The following is an 8,876-nucleotide window of genomic DNA, read 5'->3' as shown; positions in this document are numbered from 1 at the left end:
AATATTTTAGCGAATAAAAGTGTCAAATATCACGCATAACTATCGCACAGTTTGTTCATGTAACACACTCCACTTTATTCTACATGAATATGCCCATAGTAGATATTGACGCATGGTCCATAGAGCCTCATTGAAGCCATGCTTCAGTGGAAGTCTGTGGCAGATATCTCTATCATAAGATTTCAGGGGAGTAATGATTAGTGTTAATTGGACATGATGCTCTAAACATGTCATTTTGGATCCTGTCTGGAGGCCGTGCTTCTGTGGGAGTCTATGGGAGCTTTGTGAGCACTATTAGCAAAACAACAGGCTGTGTTTCCCCACTTTGTGAAGCTCTGGCTGCCACTGCCTTATGATGTGTAACACTTTCTAATGCAAGTGTCGGCTAGTGTAGTTATTGCAGAATTAAAAGATACACTCTTGTGAACTTTGCTAAATTGTTACTAGATCCCTTTGCTCTGGTGAGAGTTAACTCTGCTTAGCCAGCCAATGCTTGTCTGACCAAGGAGTTTGTCCTGCGGTCTGCATCCTAGTAACCATATGATCCCTGGTCAGGATTTCGTACCTCAAGAAACAACTGCCGCTTTCACCAAGGATCACTGGAAAAAAACACTGCTGTTTAACTCAAGTGTTTGTTTGCATGTTTCTCTTCTGTTGCAGAAAATCTGGGACACATTGACTCATCCTGAGCATTCTGCTTCTGTTTACCCAAGGTTACTCAGGATATTTGAGATTTACTGGTTCACTGCCCTGCTCTCAATTGCATGATAAACAGCAAGCTCTTTTTGGATTTTCTGCGTAAATTCCCAACACGTACCTTTCAGCTACTTGGATTGGGTAGCCTGAAGACATGGAGAGAATGAACACATACTGGTGTGGTTAGAAGCAGCCATGCAATGTGAGGAAGTGGCGGCGGTCTGGTCCAACCACAGTCGCTGCACATGAGATCCGGCTCTGCCTCGCAGCGGATGGTGCAGAGAAACTAGTGATTTTTACTGGCCTTGACTTGCTGGTCTGCTTACATGATGGACTTGTGGTGGGCCACTTTGGAAGGAGGGGTCTCTCTACTGATGGTAAATCAATCAGCTTCTGTCTCTGTCATGGGAAAAGGTTGGAGTGGGCATGAGTATCGATTCTGTAGAGTGGTTTCACTTGATTCCAAGATACAGTTGGGGCAGGATCACAATGAAGGTTGAGGACTTCTGGTTACAAGTTTGTTTTGAGTTCTTTCAAGTAACGCCCATTGCTTTTTCTCTAGAGTTTACTTTGACATCTAAAGATGCTTGTTGTTACCAAGTAAACAAATCATGATTTCTAAATTTAGACATCCATGCCAACTTGTTTTGTTGGTGCAACGTTTTCCTCATGAACATACACCTCCATGCATTTCTATGCGATATAAGGTGGTAGATATGTGGCACTATGCATTAGCGGTACTGGTAAAGGCAAGAACTACTATTGTTCATAATTAATGTTATCGATTTGAACAAATAGAGACTTGAAGATGTAGGGCCAGTAAGCAACCACAGAGCAACATGCTAAAAACACTCTAAAGCATAGCAACCCCCTTGACAATAACCCACAACATCCTTGCATTGTGGTGGTGTGTTTTGCCCAGGCAAGCGCCACTCACATTTCCATCAAAATATAGTTGTATCTAAATCTATGTAGTAATATCCACTGAACCTGATCTACATAGTCTGATTATTTTATTCTTTGGTGCTAATTTGGGCAAAAGAAATGCACAACTTGCACATGAGAGCAGCCCAATTAGAACATGTCTGAATGTGGAGCCTGACTCATGTGTTGGCTGCTCCAGGCTTGCTGCAGGTGCTGCTTCCTCTCACTCTGGTTTGCTATGGGAGGTTTGAGTTACAGGAAATAAGCCTTGTTGCTTAATGTTGGACCTCAGTGAAGAGAGCAAAACATTTGTGGAAGGTGCCATTTGTGTTGCAGTACATTCTTAGAAAGTGTTAAGGCTATTCAGGGAAATATGTTTTTAAAAACATATTTTGCATATACTGTGTATGATATTTAGATTACCAGGATTAGCTGCCTTTTGCTTCTGGCAAGTCCTCATGAGATCAACATAGTAGTAGTGATTGCAGTCTAGAGATATTTAGACAGTGTTTTAGTCCTGTGGGCAGTTGTTCCAACATTGAAGAATATATTAAATATGCATTCTGTAATCTTTACCTACCAATTACTAATGATAAGTATGTATGATTACGCTACTTAGTATCTGAATAACATTAAGTAGCCATAGCCACTACATTTATATAGACATGTACTTGATTTTACCAAATGCTCTACCGATTAATTGAGGAGAGGGAACTTTTTCCAAGGTTAAATTGTGATTTTTAGGTCAAGAACAAACTTCTTTCAAACTTCTGCCTTTTTCAACACTTCATTTAGCATTAACCGCCTCAGTAGGTTAATACAGCTGAGAGGTTAAAGATCTAGGCTGGTAACGTTTAGGTTCTAATGGGTAGATTACTTGTGAAATGTAATCTGGTACTGGCACAATTTAAATTTTAATCCTTAATGTAAACTTTCAGATTACACTTTTTAGGTAATATAATCTTTTTACTTTTGAATTACTAATTGCATGTATTAATGAAACTCAAATTTTAAGTGTATAAAGTAGGGGTGGGAAAAAATATAGATTTTCCAATGAATCTTTATTTGAACTATCCCTATATCGATTCTTAAATTTCAGGATCTATGCAAGTAAATCACTTGCATATGCAACCAAATTATGTGCTATGCAACTAAAAATATCTGTGATTAGCCACTGGCTGGTAAATTTGCAAATTTCACTCATCAGTGAGTGAGTAGTATAGTGGCGAAGAAGTTCTGCACAAAAATCCTTTCACTTTTTGTTGAAAGTAAAAGTTTGGTTTGACTCGTTCTGTGTAATGTTTCCAAAGACATGCTCCACGCAACTCATTTGTCATTGAATAATCTCTCTTTTGATACAATTTCTCTTCTTTACAGCCAGTTATTGATCAAAAACAACAAAACTAGAAACATTCAATTCTAATTCTAAGAAACTGTGTGACTCTCGTTAATGTGCGCTCAACCAAAAAACACTCCACATCCAATCTTAAGAACCATTGGAGATTCTGTGTATATGGTTTTATATATATATATATATATATATATATATATATATATATATATATATATATATATATATATATATATATAAAAAAAATTTTCTAATATGTACTGTATACACTCACTGAGAATACTAATACTGGGTAGGTCATCCCTTTGCTCTCAAAACAGCCTTAGTTCTCTGTGGCATGGATTCCACATGTTGGAAACATTCCTTTGCGATTCTGGTCCATGTTGACATGATTGCATCACGCATTTTCTGCAGATTTGTCAGCTGCAAATTCATGCTGCGAATCGCCTGCTTTACCACATCCCAAAGGTGTTCGATTGTCAAGTCAAGTCATTTTTATTTGTATAGTGCCTTTCACAACACACATCGTTTCAAAGCAGCTTTACAGAAAATCATGCATTAAGAGAAAATGAAACATATCTATAAAGTCTTAGAGTCATCATTGTGTAGTTTGATTTAATACAATTATGAAGTGTGTATAAAAATAAGTAATTAAATTATAATTGTATTTAGAAACCCAGTGAGCAACCGAAGGCGACTGTGGCAAGGAACACCAAACTCCATAAGATGCTGGTTAATGGAGAAAAATAACCTTGGGAAAAACCAGGCTCACTGTGGGGGCCAGTTTCCCTCTAGCTAACATCATGAATATAATGCCAATATTACTTATTTATGTGCAGTGCAAGTTATGGTTTAAAATGAGTAAACAAAGTAAGTGTTAAGAGCCAGTGTTTAAACAAAGATTTTGTATGAACTATAAGAATAATGTCTAATGTCTTTGAAATTCATCCTGCAGAACTGCAGAAGTTCATATAGATGCATTGTCCTTTGTCAGTTGGCTGATGAAGGGTTTTGTTGGCAATTTATTGGTAGTCTATGTATTTCATTTTAAGAGTGTAGTCCATCATTAGACCAAGATAATGCAGGCCAAGATCAGCGAGGTGCTTTGCAGTTCAACCGGCCGGTAATTTCGGTGAGGTCTATCAAAGTCCAAGGTTCTGGCAATGGCATAAGAAGTATCACATGTCTCATGGTTGGAGTTTGCATCAGTTCATCCTCTGAGGTCCATCGTAATAGACTGAAGTGATGTCTGGCTGGCACCTTCTGCATTTTGTCATCATCACTCAGATACATAGCAGTGGAGTCCGATACCGAGCAGGAACGGAGCTGGATCTGGCCGGTTCTGGTGACCTCGGGATAGGAGTCCTGAGGTTGAGACACGGAAACAAATATAATAATATTAGCGTAGATGCCATTCGATTTTTTGCAGAGTTATAGATCATGTTCAATGTTTCAGGTTCCAGCAGACCTAACTAAAGCAGCGTAATTATGTTATGAAGAATAAATTAGGTGTATGCCCGGCTAAATAGATGAGTCTTTAGTCTAGACTTAAACTCAGTGAGTGTGTCTGTGTCCCAAAGAGTGTTAGGGAGACTATTCTATTGGATTCAGATCCAGTGACTGGGAAAGCCACTGAAGAATACTGAACACATTGTCATGTTCATGAAACCAGTTTGAGATGACTTTTGCTTTGTGACATGGTGCATTATAATGCTGGAAGTAGCCATTAGAAGATGGGTAAATTGTGGCCATGAAGGGATGCACATGGTCAGCAACAATACTCAAATAGGCTGTGGCATTCAAGTGAATATTGATTAGTATTAACAGGCCCAAAGTGTGCGAAGAAAACATTCCCCACACCATTACATTACACCACCGCCACGAGCCTGGACTGTTGACACAAGGCAGGTTGGGTCCATGGATTCATGCTGTTGGTGCCAAATTCTGACCTCACCATCTGTATGCCTCAGCAGAAATCGAGATTCATCAGACCAGGCTACGTTTTTCCAGTCTTCAACTGTCCAGTTTTAGTGAGCCTGTGCACACTGCAGCCTCAGCTTTCTGTACTTGGTCGACAGAAGTGGAACCCGACGTGGTCTTCTGCTGTTGTAGCCCATCCGCTTCGACATGTTGTGCATTCTGATATTCTATTCTGCTCACAACAATTGTGCAGAGTGGTTATTTGAGTTACCGTAGCCCTTCTGTCCGCAGCACTGCCACTCACTGGATGTTTTTTTGTTTTTGGCACCATTTGAGTAAACTCTAAAGACTGTTGTGTGTGAAAATCCCAGGAGATCAGCAGTTACAGAAATACTCAAACCAGCCCTTCTGGCACCAACAATCACGCCACAGTTGAAATCACTGAGATCACATTTTTTTCCCCATTCTGATGGTTGATGTGAACATTAACTGAATCTCTTGACCCATATCTGCATGATTTTATGCACTGCACTGCTGCCACACGACTGGCTGATTAGATAATCGCATGAATAAATAGGTGTACATGTGTTCCTTATAAAGTGCTCAGTGAGTGTATATGCAATTTCAAGACATACTGAAAAACTATTGATAAAATAAATTTGTAAAATCGATATTTGCATAATGATGTACCAAGTTAAAAAGTCCTCTTTATAATTAACAGCAGTAGCTAAGAGAACATTTCTTTCATATGTAATCACACAGGACATTATAACTGAAATATACCCAAATGAATAGGAATTGAATCAAATAGAATCGAGAGCTTGTAAAACGGAATCAAACTGGGAAATATGTATAAATTCCGAGCCCAAGTATAAAGTACCAATTAATTAACTCTCCTTACATTAAATTAGTAAAAATTGCCCACAAACTTCATTGGTCTTTCCGTGAGCAGTTTTTATCAAAAGTAACTGTAATTTGGGTATGCACATTTAAAAATGTAATGCAATCTAATTGCAATTACAAGTACTTAAATTTAATATGATTACGTAATCCAGATTAAATGTAGTCAACTATTATCCAACCTGATTGTAGTTTAAAACCTGTGACAGATGTAACATTCCGGCAGGCTGAAGAAATTAACAGTTGGAGACAAAGTAGCTTAAGTGTGAACCCAAGTGCAGTTTATTTACAGTGCTGGTAATGGAAAATCAAACATAAATGACTAGACTTGACTTGACTTAGAACTGGATAAACTGGACAAGGAAACAGAGTTACAACCAACAATACTCAACAAGAACTATAGCAAACATGCAGGCTTAAATACACTGAAGGAAAACACATGACAAAGACAACCAATGACATGACTTAACTAATAACAAGATAACAAGACTACTAAACAGGAACCAATAACAAAACAATTAATGAGAACAAGACACATGAACATGAGGGAAACATGATATCACAAGACTAGACAAGGAAAACACAGAACTACAAACTAAAAGTCTTAAATACACCTAGTGACCTCTAGTAGCCGCTAGGGCAAATGTCCCAAGTGTAACAACAGGCAGCTTGTGCCTTTGAGCAAGGCATTTATTCACAGGTACCTACAGGGGGACTATTCTTGTAGTAAGTTGCTTTACATAACAGACTTCCTGCTAAATGGTAAAATGGCATTGTTCCAATTTTTACCAAAAACAATTCCAGCTGGGAAAAAATGAACAGAAAACATGGATTATGGAATTGTGATGTGACCTAGGACCTTAAGACAGTATAAACCCTTTGAATGAACTTTACTCATCTTTAACAGCCTAGTTTTCATCTCAGTCAAATTGAAAATGTTGTCTACCATGACTAAGGTCCATTCTTGCTCACACAGTTTATTATTATTTTATTAATAAGTATGGCTTGTTCATAATTTTCACTTGAGTTATTGTCTATGAGGTCGTGATACCCCAGGACCATTTTGAGTTACCAGCTGTGGTTATGTTTCTCATTGCTTTCAAACTGTGTATGTGACAAACGTTTAATATGAATGAACACCTTCAATGTTTTGATACATATTTTGGATTAATTGGGAGCCAGTGGATTCTTTTGTTCCAAACAGCTGTTCTGAGTTCTGTTGGTTAACTTAAATCCAGATAAAATCAAAACACTTTATTCTGTAAAGTATTGCCTCAATGTAAGCTATCTGAAATATGGATTGGATTGTTTCTGTTATTAGCTTTCATAATTGGATTAATTCATAATGTGCCATTAAAAAACAACAGCATGTGATGTGTCAAAGCTTTTAAGGCCAACAAAGATCGGTTTAACCTGAGACCAGCGATCAGTCTAAAGCGTTTTAAGTACCTGTGGGTAATAATACCTTGCAAAGATCCCTGTCTCAGCATGAATGGCCTCAATGTGACTGTAATGTACATTCCTAAACACTGAAGGTCCATGCAGAGATGAACACGATATCATCAGTGTCCTGCAAATATTATTGTTATCATTTCTTTGGTCCTGGATGGGTCTGTTTTGTTTTAAGGTTATTCGGAGATATTCTTGTTTCACTTCTGCTTAACTGATCTACATGCAAGCCAAGACCAACAAACAGAAGTTTTCACCTCTCCATGCAAACGGCTTGGCGAGGTAGCTCATCGCAAATATCTCAAATACAATACAGGATTGAGTACAGTACAATACAGATATCAATTTTATATAAAATACATAAATCACTGATCAAAAGTAGATTATAACAGTTAAACATACTGTTTAAGAGAAACATTTCCATAACCAGTCATTACCAGCCTTTTATACAATCTTTCAATGGGAGTACATTATAATAATAAAATTTAAAAAAGTCAATTAGTTGAGGATTAAGTTGTAAAATTGAATGATGAGTAATGAGTTTAATTCTCACTCCATCTCAAATCACAACAGCATATCTGAAGGTGGCAGCACAGTCCTTATTCACAGTTCTTGCTCTCTCTCTAAATTAAGAGCAAATACTTCTCATATCCAACAGACTTTTATGATTCTGCATGAGCTTTCATCACCTGTTCTTTTTATACCAATGCACCGATCCATCACACAGTTCACATAGCATATCTTAACAATGGAAACAAATTTCCAACTTGTTCTTGTGAAATACTCACTCATTTTGTGCCGTGATATATGATCCATTTCTGCCAGAACCCCTCCCATAGCCATGCTTCGAGGACTGACAAAACACCTTCCCAGAAATATATTTTAAAAGTGGAAGTAATCAATCTAGGAGTCAAAATTGCCTCAAAATACTTTATCCTCAACATCCTTCTTACTATTGCAAGCTCCAATTTTATTTTGATGGGGCCGTAACCTCATTATTACAGAATTTTTTTTTTTAATGTTTACTTGAGTCCAACAGTTCATATGGAAAGTTACTTATTATTAGGTGATATTTCTTTGTTGCTTGTAGATCATTCTGTATCATAAGGTGCAATATACGTCTAACGAAATCGAAGAAAGAATGTGTGTGATGTCATTTGAAATAAAATCTGGCCAAAAGGTGTTTTTGAGTTCATTGCAGTGGTTCGAAACAGCTCGCAGCGCAAACTTTCTGGAAAACTTTGTACCAGCTGTTAAACGTATAGCGTGTTAGCGTTAGCATTACCACCATCTATGTAGAATGGAAACATGACAAATTATATTAATTACTGCATATGTATTACATTAAATCATTATCGAGTGGTTAAATAAGCTTCTTTTACTGATCTCATGTTGATGCATGTAGTCATTGATAACTAGGGTTGCCACCCATCCCGTAAAATGCAGGATCATCCAGTATGTAAAGATGAAATTATATGTCCCATATTGAATCAATACGGGATGCAATTTGTCCCGTATTTAAGCTGGTCCAATGGTGTCACAGCGAAATCGTTCAAGATCATTAATTTAACCTTGATATTCGTTGGAAATTGTGCCTACGGTGGGTAAGGGAACGTCTGAAGGGAGCTCCTGCGCA

The sequence above is a fragment of the Myxocyprinus asiaticus genome, chromosome 6 (genome assembly GCF_019703515.2).
Source record: "Myxocyprinus asiaticus isolate MX2 ecotype Aquarium Trade chromosome 6, UBuf_Myxa_2, whole genome shotgun sequence".
Lineage (NCBI taxonomy): Eukaryota > Metazoa > Chordata > Actinopteri > Cypriniformes > Catostomidae > Myxocyprinus > Myxocyprinus asiaticus.
This window is presented reverse-complemented; position numbering follows the sequence as displayed.